This window comes from Staurois parvus, unplaced genomic scaffold (genome assembly GCF_062004578.1).
Source record: "Staurois parvus isolate SC_StPar_1 unplaced genomic scaffold, SC_StPar_1.0 ptg000678l, whole genome shotgun sequence".
Classification (NCBI taxonomy): domain Eukaryota; kingdom Metazoa; phylum Chordata; class Amphibia; order Anura; family Ranidae; genus Staurois; species Staurois parvus.
Window position 1 is genome coordinate 900,418 of NW_028318474.1, and position 13,360 is coordinate 913,777.

The window sequence follows — 13,360 nt, forward strand, 5'->3', positions numbered from 1 at the left end:
AGTAGGGGGAGGCGTCAAGGAACTGACATGCAAAGCCTCCCAGTCCTGACCTGAAATAAACCTCTGTCTCAGCCCAAGCTGCTATTCAGCCTTCCTAGCTGGAAGGAAACATCTGAAACAAGATTCTGGGGTTGATTCACTAAAACTGGAGAGTGCAAAATCTGGTGCAGCTGTGCATTGCTGCCAATCAGTTTCTAACTTCAACTTGTTCAATTAAGCTTTGACAAAAAAAAGCAACTGAAAACTGATTGGTTTCTACGCAGAGCTCCACCAGATTTTGCACTCTCCAGTTTTTGCACGCCCCCCGTGCATGCTATATGGCAAAACTTGCAGCATGACACAATTATCTTTTTAACTGCAAGGGTGGCATTCTGACCACACCTGTAAGGGTTCTATTTTCTTACTGACCGTCAACGCAAAAGGCATTTTCCCCATTGAGCGCGTTCCCCAAAACCTAAAAAATATTTTGGGGGTTCCTCTGGAGTAAAATGTTTGAGAAAGACTGTTTTAACCTGTACATGGAGGGGTGGAGGGAGAACCTTGACCTCATTCAGGAGAAGAATGCCTGGAATGATGTTACATAAAATTAGTATCTGGAATAAGGTACTCAAGAACATCAGACAGGGGCAGACTGACAACTCATGGGGCCCCTGGGCAATAGGGGATCATGGGGCCCCTGTGTCCTCGTCAACACTCAAACCGCACCCCAAAAAGCCTATGAAAAGTACCAGGGGCATCTCATGGGTCCCCCTACTGACCCTGGGCCCTCGGGCAGTGCCCGAGTTCCCCGAATAGTCAGTCCGCCCCTGACATCAGAAGTACATACTTTTAGAGAACACATAACTCACTGGGAAAAAACAACACATTGGAAAATAAACAGAATAACAAATTACTCTTTTTGAACTGTGTTACATGCTAAGGATTGAGGTGACTTGGGGAATGAAGTCTATCTACCACACAGACCAGCATCTGTTTTTTTGACTTCCACCGATGCACTGGAACACAAACTAGGGACTGTTAGAACACTGCAACATGGGGCTAAAATGGTAACAACAAACATAATTTAAAGTTACAGACATGGACACCTCAAGAGTGTCTTGAAAGTTTTTTGACTACCTGGACTGAGCTTTCATTATAATATCCACAAATAAAAGCACAGGACCATCAAATGGACTGAGAACACATGAGTAAAATAGTCATCCTCTATGTGGCTTGAGTGTCAGAAAAACTCAAAAAAATTGTCATTAAAGATTGAATTTCTTTGCTTTTCAAGTCTAGCAATACACTGAAACAGAAATTCGTGCATACAAAATGCCACAAACAAATACAAGCAAAGTAACTTACAAAGCAGAGACGAGAGGACTGCAAAGACCTGTACATTGGGAGATAAAGCAACCTCTCTACAAATGGATGGCTCAACATATACGTAAGGGTGAACGCTACAGATCAAGAATCAGGAGTTCTCTTTCACTTTAAATAGCTTCAAAGCTTTTTTTCCCCTTGCCTTTTTAAAAGGGTTATTTTCAAAAAACATAATCACACGCCCAGCGAATTCAGCATTGTCCTGCTGAAATCTGTCACACTGCTGCCACATGTCAGCTCCTGTGTTCCTACCTTTCCTTTCTATGTCATCTGGAGCCACCTGCCTTTTCCAGGTTCCTGCCGCCGGCCCTGATGACGCACCACCAGGCCCAACCTCCATTAGTTTTTCGGACTGCTCCTGCAACCTTTTGGAATACATGACAGTAATATCTTAGCTGGCTGTAAGAGCAGAGACTTGTCATTCTTGTCTAGGTGAGAATGAAGGAAAGAAACACGCTAAGGTAAAAAAATGAAAAAACGCAAACAAACACACACAAAAAATAATAATTGGCTTTCTTTTATGGAGGGGAAGGGTTGCAGTGGTAAAAGTCAGTTTTTGGAGTGAAGGTCTACTTTAGGGAAAAGGGACATTTATTTGAGGACAGTAAGGTACACACTGTGATCAGTAAAGATAGTTCGCAAAGGGCATAAAAGGGGTCACTTCAAAATGAAATAACCATCCCCTAAACAAAGGTGGGGACCTTCAACATCATCTGTCACTCACAAATAGTGGGCAAGCAGACATACTGACAGGTCTGCAGGATGTGGCATGGTTGTTGGTGCCAGACGGGCTGGTCTGAATATTTAAAAAACTGCTGATCTACTGGGATTTTCTCGCACAGCCATCTCTAGGGTTTACTGAGAATAGTCAGAAAAAGAGAAAACATCCAGTGAGCGGCAGTTGTGTGGACGAAAATGCCTTGTTTATGTCAGAGGTCATAGAATGGGCAGACTGTGGTTGCTGCAACATTCAAATGGTAGGGTCAGATTTGGAGTAGACAACATGAAAGCATGAATCCTGCCTTGTATCACTGGTTCAGGCAGGTGGTGGTGTGATGGTGTGGGGGATATTTTCTTGGCACTAGCAAGGTGTACCTAATAAAGATGCCGGTGAGTGTATAATTTGTGGTCAAAATGTGAACTTATTCTTTAACTTCTGTTTAGGTTACAAATCACACCTTCAGCCATACAAATTAAAGCACCTCTTGTATACTTCCTGACATAGGATTGGATTAGGCAATTAGAATAGGGTGTTTTCAAACCTCCCACCTTTACTTGGACAATCAGCATCTGCCTTGACAAATTCCATGGTGATTGATTTAGTGCGGCCTGTGTGGCTATAAATACTGGGTTATGTTTCTGACACTCATTTGAACTGAATAAATGACTTGGACAAGCTTTTGAATTCAGCATTCAGTTGAATGTGATTAATGTCTACTGGATATGGAAAGAACAAAGCGTTACATACTATAGGCAAAGACCAAACCTTTTGAAAATAATAGATTTATTTGGCCACAGTAACAGTAAACATGTTTGTTGAAAACCAAAGACAGCATTTATAAAACTCATACTATCTGTGAAGCATGGTGGTTGAAATGTTAAGGTTTCGGGTTGCTTTGCTACTTCAGGGCTTTGGCAGCTTGCGCTCATTGAGCTAGATTTCTGCATCATATTCAGGTGTGCTGGATGAAAATGTGAGACCGTCCAACACGAAGCAGAGATGGATCTTTCAACAAAATAATGACCTAAAGCAAATCCACAAAAGAATGACCAAAAAGAAGAAATGGAGGGTTAGTGACTGGCCTAGTCCATGCCCTAATTTGAATCCCATTGAAATATTGTGAGTGGATTTGAAACAGGCTGTTCATGCATGGAAACCTATAAACCCCTTGTAACTGAAGGAATTCTGCATAGAGAAATGGTTACAAATTTTGCCAAACCAATGTCAGACTATTGGGCAATTATGCAAAACACATACAAGAAGTCATTTCTTTTAAAGGGGACAAAACCAGTATCTGAGGGTAAGAGTGTCCTTAATTTTTACACAGTACACCATTATATCAATAGGTGTTTTTTTTTTTGCATTCTTTATGTATGATTTTTTTTATAATACAGATATGAAACACATATCACAGAAGAAAAAAAATAAAGGCACTTTGATGCATCCGTCCACAACCACAGCAGAGTAGTGTTACAGGAGATTGAAACTTTAAATATTATTTGTGCAGACTACTTAAGCAGTACAGAGCCAAAACTGAAGCTATTCATAAAAACATTGTCTTATAAGGAAGATGAGAGATGTCATATCACATCTTGACATCATGCTTCTGTATGTCTCTAGATTACTTCACCTGACTACACAAAGACCGAGGTTTAAATATGTTGAGGTCTGTGCCAATTGAGAGTAGAACATCTCACTCAAACAGAAATTAATAGGGACAATCCTAACTAAACATGTCAATAAAAGATGCAAGGAGAGTGGTGGAGGTTTTCCTAATAGAGGTTAGGGGAGAAAAGTAGAGTGAGGAGACATGGAGAGAAGGTGCACCAGGTGGTGAGTGGGGCTTTGCCTATCCAAAACAAGACCATATTGGGTATAGGTGGGATTTGAAAAGAGTATAATGGGTTATTTGCACAGGGAAGTCGATGTTGTGCCTAAACATTGATGTTCAGTCAGTTAACTGTTATTTGAAATCATCTATACAGGTGATTTTGTTCCAATAAAATCACATAATAAGAAAATTAAAGTCTGATATCTTCCACTGTTGCATAGTTAGGGGTAATACTGGAATACACAAGCATGTTGCATTTGCCTAGTGCCTTATCATGGATTTTTTATAATTTGTTGCAGTCATTGAGTTATAGTATAAGAGAAAAAATGCTGGTGTTTTGTCGGGATTGTCCAATATGTGAGTTTTTGCGTTATCTCATGTATATGGGTCCATTAGGTGTTTAAGGCTGAACAAGACCTCCTTCTCTCTAGTTCCCTGGTCTCCTCCTCCCATGCCCACCTCCAGGACTTCACCAGGGTGTCACCCATCCTCTGGAACTCCCTTCGCCAATCCAACAGATTACCACCTACTCTCCTCTCCTTTAGGCGCACCCTGAAAACCCATCTCTTCAGGGAAGCCTACCCCCTGCTAACTTGACCGACCTCCTTCACTCTTCCTACCACTCCATTCCCCACAGCTATCTCCTCCTGTACCACTATCCCGTCCCTTCTAGATTGTAAGCTTGAAAGGGCAGGGCCCTCGATCCCCTCATGTTTTGCATTGTATTGTTATTGTTCTGTCACATGTTCTGTCCCCCTTTGTAATGTACAGCGCTGAGTGAACTATTGGCGCTTTATAAATACTGTATTATAATAATAATAATGTATAATAGGTGTCCAGGTTCTAGTTCACATCTCCAGCCCATTGCTGAGCAGGGGGAATAGATGACATAAAGCATGGTTGGGGTACGATAACAACAAGTGATGAACCTGTAGCCAGATTCATGATATTTATTGCTTATGGAGAACTTGTATGAGGACTTGTAAGTATTTTTTGATTGTGAATTAGTGATGAATAGATATGCGCTGTGCTAAAATGGAATATATTGCATAAAGTGTAAATATGCACCTTATACTCCTCATATAATAACTAAATGATGATTTTTGTGTATAAATACAAATAAGTAAATGTCAAACAATTCATATACCAAACATAAATGAATAAAGAAATATAAAGTGACTGGATATTTCCTAATTTTGTAAAACGTCCTTATACTTCCACCAAGTGCTGAATGAATTCAGATTGTGACAGTCCTTCTTGGACTTCAAATTTGGTGACATAGAAATCCATGTGTCCACACCTCAGTGCAAAGGCAAACGATCTATTCCATTTGAGCACAGCGCCTACCTATTCATCACTAATTCACTTGAAGTGTCGCTTTCACTTTTTAGGGGCAGCTGGTAACACCTCCTAGGGGGTTAATATATTAACACATCAATTGGCCACAATAATTCATCTCTGATTTTTTGATTGTGCTTCTGGTGAAAAAGTGATATTGAGGTCTCTCTTCCATTGGGGTTGATTTATTAAACTGGAGAGTTCAAAATCTGATGCAGCTGTGCATGGTAGCCGATCAGCTTCTAACTTCAGCTTGTTCAGTTAAGCTAGTTAAAAAAATGGAAACTAAATGGTTTCTCTGCAGAACCGCACCAGATTTTTAACTCTCTATGTTTTAGTAAATCAACCCCATAGTTTCAGATATCGCAACAGAGTTCCTGAAGCTTCCATCAGAAGTGATTTTAGATTCATCTGTGTTTTTGTTGAATAAATGACTGAATTGGCAAAATTTCTAAAGTTTATATGTAGGCTTGAATGAAGATCTAATGTTTGCCCGTACAACTCTGTTGGAAAAAATCAACAGTTTCTATAGGACATACTTCATTTTTCATATGACTGTATATTTTATGTACTTTTTACAATAGTGGTCCTTTAAATAGAAGATACATATTGCTTGTGCAACACAGCAAGTCTTCAGTATGCATGTGAGAAAAGTATCTTCCAGCAGTGTTATTCTCACTGGAGGTGTGGTCTTCCATGGGATTTTAAGAATCGTGCAGACCCTTCACAAACCTCCCTGACTTTATCATAGCAGGCAGCGAAACTGAAGCTAGGATTAGGAGAGGAGACACAAAAAGGTAAGAAAATGAACATGTGAAAACAAAATTGTATGAGATCTTCATTTTTAATGCAGAATTAAATTCTAGATATATTTCTACCAGTGTCAATTGTTTAGCAGCTTGTATGTGAAAATACACACGGACTGCGTATGTATTTATGGAACAGGAAATTTTCTGCAACAATTTGTCTTCCTGTTTTGGGGGTCTATTTTTTGTTATATTTTGTGATTGTGTTCAGCTGCGGGAGAGTCATCCTCAATATTGGTTTGTTTTAGAGGATAATTCTTTCAGATTGTTTTTGGCAAGGTTTGCAGCAAGAATTTAATTTATTACAAAAAAAAAGTTTAAAGTTGGATTGTTGGATTTGCATTTGAATGAAGTATATTTCTCTATGAGAGCTACTGCTGTGCTGCATTTAGCTTTGTTTTCTGTTACTACTTTATGGTTATTTATATGGAAATGACACCTTGAAGTCTTCTTTTATGCTTTTAAAGTGTGAAGAGGTTGATTTGGTAAAATAATGTTTTGCGAATGTCAGCAAATCTGTTTGTCCAAGACCCAATCAGGTTAAGGGCAAAATTATCATTACTTTTTATTACTTTCTAATACAGGAAGAGTGTTTTGCTGGACTTGCAATATCTTTTAAGGAAAATCTAAATCCAAAAGCAAAAACTTAATGCATTGCAACTTACCTATCCTTAAAAGTGGGGTCTGTTTTAGTTTTCTGTTTTTAGATTTTTTTCCCTTTATTTTCACCTGCTGATTGGGCCAGTAATACACTTACTGTCTTAGGGTTGCTGCTGTATCTGTGGAGCAGCAACGGAGACACCTTTGGACAGCAGCATTATCAATCTTGAAGGGAGGGTAGTGTTAGATGGTCTAGTAGATTTAGATGGACAAATTGAAGCCAAACAGCAGCTAACACTTTTTAAACAGTTACAGCAGCAGCCTTTTTTGCTTTTGGGATAAAAGTTTTACATAAATGAATAAAAGATGATCATTGTAAGCCCCTTGTCAGTGGTAGATAGTTTGCTTAAACCCTTTGTAGGGCTACCCTCCAAAAAGGAGTCACTTGGTTTGATGGGTCCTCAGTTCTGCATTGACTCCTTAACCTGCTTGGTCCCCATCGACACCCTTGGTTGTAGGCTACTCACCCCAGTGTAACTCAAGAGTTAATATTAATAAGATGAATGTGCTTTTGATGGGTAAGCATATACAATGCATAAAACAATTAAACAGGACACCAGAACACTTTAAATTTACTGATGTTAGCCTCACCTACGTCCATTAATGCCAGTATGGCTAAGCCTCATTATACTAGTCCACACAGTATCAGTAAAAAATAGCATCAACCATGAAGCAAGAATGGCATAAAAGAAACCTCACTGTAATTCTTGGTAACACCTACTGAAAAAGTGTCCCCGAGTGCATAAAACCCAAATAGCAGTTGGGTGTTTGAGCTACTGACAAAGGGTATCCCTGGAAGTGACTACAAGTACCTGACAGAAATCAGTTAGTGTTGGTCTGCTTTTGGTGGGGCTCTTCTGTAGGTGTTGTACATGTAGCTGTCCCTTTAAGAGTGCAAGCAAGGGATTGCTGATGGGCTGCTAAGTAAGGGCAGTCTCAGCTAGCACTAACTGTGGGCAGCTAGGGGTTAAACTCAGTAGTTCTCCTCACGACTCTCAGTATGCAACAAATCAGAACTAGTATATTGGCAATCAGTTGTCTCAGAAGTCTGGTCCTCACGATCAGGTCCTCACAAGGCACAGTCTCTCACTGGTGTAGCAACCGGTCTCTCCAGCTCTGGTCCCAGATCAGCAAAAGACCTTTCTGTGGAGTCAGTCCCCAGGCTCTCTCATTCTCTGGCTCTCATGGGCACAGCAAAGGCAACAGATGTCTGCACAAGCTCTGTCCTCTCTCACACATCACACAGACCCATATCACACATCACCCAGTCTCATTTACTGGTCTGCCCCAATCTCTGGTAAAACACTGTATCTTTCCTCCTCTTGACACAGGGAATCCTGGTTATAGTAGTTCTGCAGACATTTATTTGTATTTTACAGTGTGCCATTAAGACTACATTTCCCATGATCCTCAGTATCTGCATAGCATGTCCTCTCCCCACCTCTGATTGGTTTAGGTCCACTGCAGTGAGGAGGGAGGGGGGCGTGAGCGGGGGATCACACAGAGCTGCTCCAATGCTCACACTGCAGGGAAGCTCAGGGTGAGAGGCAGCTGCTACAACATAGTGACAATGGGGAGAGGGAAGTGAAGGGAGAGAGGAACATGCAGCCAGCAGCCCACCCAGCTACTCTAACTGACACTTTTGCAAAACAGCTTGGTCTGCTAAAGGAAGCTATAAAATAACAAAGTTACCGGTAGGATCACCAAGGAGAACATAAAGGAATACAACCTAACAAAGCATCCATCACAAAGGACTCTTAAATTGAAATATATTACAATACTTTTTTTTGGATTTGGATACATTTTAATAAGTGACTTTTGACCGCCTTCCACCCCTGGTCTTTACCCTCTCTCCACTCGCCAGTTTTTCTTCCCCCTTACCCCTGCCTTTCCCAGTTATGTTATATACACATAGAAAGAGTTTACTAGCACCTTTTGGGTCGCCATTGCCATTTCTTAGACCACAACAGAGTATTTACATATGTATGTGTGTATAGGAAAGTAGATCATAAGATACAGTATTTGTGAACTGAATGCAGACAATTGGTCTATTCATTATGTAGTTACTGTACAATATAACCTATTATTTGTTTTCTATTACAATTTGATGATGTACACAAATGCTTTGAAACCTAAAGGTGACGTGTTCAAGTGCTGGTTCACATATATGTACTGTATATCAACCGTGTATTTAGCCGTTTGGCTGGAGTTTAGTCTTTAGCCAGTTAAAATTGTGAAATGACAAACTGAATGGCATTAACAATGGTGTTGTATAAAAAATTAGAGCAGGTTGAATCAACTTATGTGTCTCAGTTGACTCATATCTTGTAGTACTGGCTTAAGAAGGTAAATCATGCATCAACTACTTAACCCTTTATCAGGCAAGGTCTGAAATGTGTTGCAGTTGTTTTAAGTGCATAATAATAATAATATTTACCTGCATAAGCCGACCGTTGTTCTTGTATGTTGGTGTTCCTGTTACTGTACCATCAAAGGTGGTCTAATGGAGAGTGGATATGCAACGGCAATTTATTATACAGCAAAATTGGATAATTATGGTATTACATTTTACTGCTAATGAACTACAATCCTGTAATGATTTGTGCATACATGCAGCCTGTGTAAATGTTTAATAAAAGAAGTGAAATTCATCTTTACTCTGTAAAAGCACATGTATAACTTATAGGTCATCATCGTTGTTAAAGGAGAAGTACAGCCAAAGCTCTTTTGGCTGTACTTCTCCTGTGGATCACAGGGATGCAGTTCGTTCTACACTCCTGTAACCCATTTTCAGCTGACAGTGAGCTGAAGCCCACTGTCAACTGACATCACTCAGCCGGTCCAGGCTAGGGAAAGATCCCGACTTTAAAGTCGAGATCCACCGCAGTCTGGAGTGGCACCTGGCTCAGCCTCTCAGTGGTCTGCCCAACATTCCAGTGAGTCCAAGGGGCAAGAGCAGACAGGAGTGACTGACAGTCACCCTCTCTGTTCGGAGCGGCTGTGATCAGTGGTCATGTGATCACTGCGTTCTTACACTTGGAGCCTACGGGGGACAGATGCAGTATTGGACCAATGCTGCATCCACCTAGGTAAGTATGACTGGGGAACAACAAAAAAGCCCTACTTCTCTTTTAAGGTTTTCAATAAATCCAAACATGACAATTACTTTACCCCACCTTAAACCAATACAACAATGTTTTTTTCCATCATTCAATCTTAATACTATCACTATAGCTTATTTTAATTCTAAATAATTTCATTATTCCTATGCTTAACAGTAAACCTAAGAAGACCACCATAGTGCCACATCCATAAAGTATAGCAATGTTGAAAAGAAAGGATAACGTTGGACTTTACTGGCAAAAAGAGGAGCACACACTACAATATACTGTATGAAATCCTCTTAAGTTATACTCTTAAGAAACAAATGCTTGTGTGGGTTATATGCTGACACAAAGTTTGCACCCACTGCTACTTATCAACCCCATACAAAAGAAGGCTTATTGAATTTGTTCCTTAAAAACGGCAAAGATTGCTTTTAGCCATGTGGGGATAAGTGCTAATACAGTAGGTTAACATGTTTCTCAACTAGCTTCTTCAAGATACTTAGATCTCATAATCTTAGAGAACTGAATATGAACAAAGGTAAATGAACATTAATATGGCCATTGCTAATCTTATCCTTAAATAAACTTCTTAAATAAACTGTGTTTGTATGCCTAGCCACAACCTATTTTATGTACACCTGTCATCTGATCATTTTGCTGCAAACATGAGAACCACTTTCAAGTAAAGAAAAGGTGGACAACTGGCAAATAATCCAAACTTCGAGTCAACAGTGTGAGTCATGACGACACTTTCACTGCTGTCCAAGTAATTTGTCATTAGAGAAATATTGGGACTGCCATTACTAAAGTCTTTCTTAAAATGTTGGTTGGCTTCAGTACTTTCTGATTTACTCACTCAAGAAGTACGCTTTGAAGACAAATCTCCTTAGCTGTATATTTGTCCAGGTTAGTCATGACAACCAATCAACTAGCCTTTGTTATAAGCAGGCTACATTTTACTCCTGTGGTAGGTTTCCTTTAAGTTGTATGTCCAGCCAAAGCTTTTTTCCTTTTTGTTTTCCCTATTTTGGTATAGTATGGAGGAATTGGAACCCATGTCAGGTTTTTTACTGTTTTCCAGGTTTTGCTAGAGAGATTTCTCCTAATGCACTGTCCCTGTACAACTATGGACTTCCACTCCAAACAGTCTACATACAGTGCCTTGAAAAAGTATTCATACCCCTTGAAATTTTCCACATTTTGTAATGTTACAACCAAAGACGTAAATGTATTTCACTGGGATTTTATGTGATAGACCGACACAAAGTGGCACATAATTGTGAAGTGGAAGGAAAATGAGAAATGGTTTTCAACATTTTTTACAAATAAATGTCTGAAAAGTGTGCATTTGTATTCAGCCGCCTTTACTCTGATACCCCTAACTAAAATCTAGTATAACAAATTGCCTTCAGAAATCACCTAATTAGTAAACAGAGCCCACCTGTGCATAATTTAATCTCAGTATAAATACAGCTGTTCTGTGAAGCCCTCAGAGGTTTGTTAGAGAACATTAGTGAACACACAGCATCATGAAGGCCAAGGAACACACCAGTCAGGTTAGGGATAAAGTTGTGGAGAGGTTTAAAGCAAGGTTAAAGTTTTAAAAAATATCCCAAGCTTTGAACATTTCATGGAGCACTGTTTAATCCATTATCCGAACATGGAAAGAGTATGGCACAACTGCAATCCTACCAAGACATGGTTATCCACCTAAACCGACAGGCTGGGCAAGGAGAGCATTAATCAGAAAAGCAGCCAAGACGCCCATGGTAACTCTGGAGGAGCTGCAGAGCTCAACAGCTCAGGTGGGAGAATCTGTCCATAGGACAACTATTAGTCGTGCACTCCACAAATCTGGTATTTATGGAAGAGTGGCAAGAAGAAAGCCATTGTTGAAAGAAAGCCATAAGAAGTCCCATGTGCAGTTTGTGAGAAGCCACGTGGGGGACACAGCAAACGTGGAGGAAGGTGCTCTGGTCAGATGTGGCGGAAAACTAAAACTGCACATCACCCTGAACACTTCATCCCCACTGTGAAACATGGTGGTGACAGCATCATGTTGTGGAGATGCTTCTCTTCAGCAGGGACAAGGAAGCTGGTCAAAATTGATGGGAAGATGGATGGAGCCAAATACAAGGCAATCTTAGAAGAAAACCTGTTAGAGACATCCCCAAAAAGACTTGCAGCTGTAATTGCAGCGAAAAGGTGGTTGTACAAAGTATTGACTCAGGGGGGCTGCATAGAAATACACACCACACTTTTCACATATTTATTTGTAACAAATGTTGAAAACCATTTATCATTTTCCTTCCACTTTACAATTATGAAGTTTGTGTTGGTCTATCGCATAAAATCCCAATAAAATACATTTACGTTTTTGGTTGTAGCATGAAAAAATGTGGAAAATTTCAAGGGGGATGAATACTTTTTTAAGGCTCTGTAAGAGTGGCAACTCTGCTCTGAATTACTGGAGCAGTTCTCAACGATTCCACTCCATTACAGAAGGCTGCATTAAGTAGACTTCACTAGCAGATCAACATGTATTTGGTGGACTTTGTAAAAATACCCCACAGCCAAAGGCCTTGTTCCAGGAATGGTAAGTATGCCGATGCCTAACCCTAAATATTAGGGGAGGTGCATCTAAAATAAATGCACTACAGAAAAAACCCAAAGAAAAGTATATAGCGCCTCAAAGGCTAATCAGCAGTATAAATATAATTTATTACGGATGTAAAAAGTGTATACAATACGCATCATATCATCATACAAGGCACGTACCCTGTTCCTGTCCACCCCTCCCAACACTCCACCCCCCACCAATCTCACCCTCCCTCCCAGGGCAACCCCAGCACCCCCGAAAGCCACCCCCCAGTCCCCAAACCAGAACACCAAGAGACTAACCCCCCACCCCTCCCTATAATCACTACAGTCCCCCTATCCTGTGAGAGTGGAAATAGATCCCCCAGAAGTCCCTCTGATGCAGTGTCTGGAACTATATGTGGTAAGTAAGGACATATATAAGTCTAGGTATATGGAAAGTTCCAAATGTTGACGCTGAGTATTGGATCACAGCAAGAGGGGAGAGCAATGTAAGGGCAACCTCAGTTCCTCCAAGTGTATATAATGCAGTTCATAGTTATTGAAGGTATGCCACCAAGCTCTATCTCCTCAGTCCATATACAAAACCTTCAAGCTGGTCATCTGACAGGCACAAACCAGGTCCAGCCTACCAATGACGGGTAGCTGATTGACTCTGATTGCCTATAAGCCACAATGTATAATCTTGTACCAGCACAATAACATGGGGGACTTTGCAAGAAAACACAAAATAACACCGTAAGTGCAGATGCAAATATTTTTTAATGGGAGGCCACCATCTACTTTAAGGTCTGTATCAATCAATCCAAAACTAGAGCTGAAGGGTGCTTTAAGAGATTTCAGAAAATTGCTTAAAGCTTGTAAAGGCTTATTTGCTAAATCAGATTCTCTGATGAATGTTTAGAGTTTAAAAATGCTTGTGCGTTTAGGCCCTAAC

The 13,360-nt window shown here is 40.2% G+C and overlaps 1 protein-coding gene across 1 annotated transcript in view; it reads left to right on the top strand.

Moving 5' to 3' along the window:
- The first annotated feature begins 5,957 nt into the window (after positions 1 to 5,957).
- Positions 5,958 to 13,360, top strand: part of LOC149447646 (adhesion G protein-coupled receptor F5-like) — a 266,556-nt gene continuing 259,153 nt past the window's right edge. The window contains exon 1 of the mRNA XM_089652270.1: positions 5,958 to 6,049. The gene's annotated coding sequence lies outside the window, so the exon portion shown is untranslated. The remainder of the gene's footprint in view (positions 6,050 to 13,360) is intronic.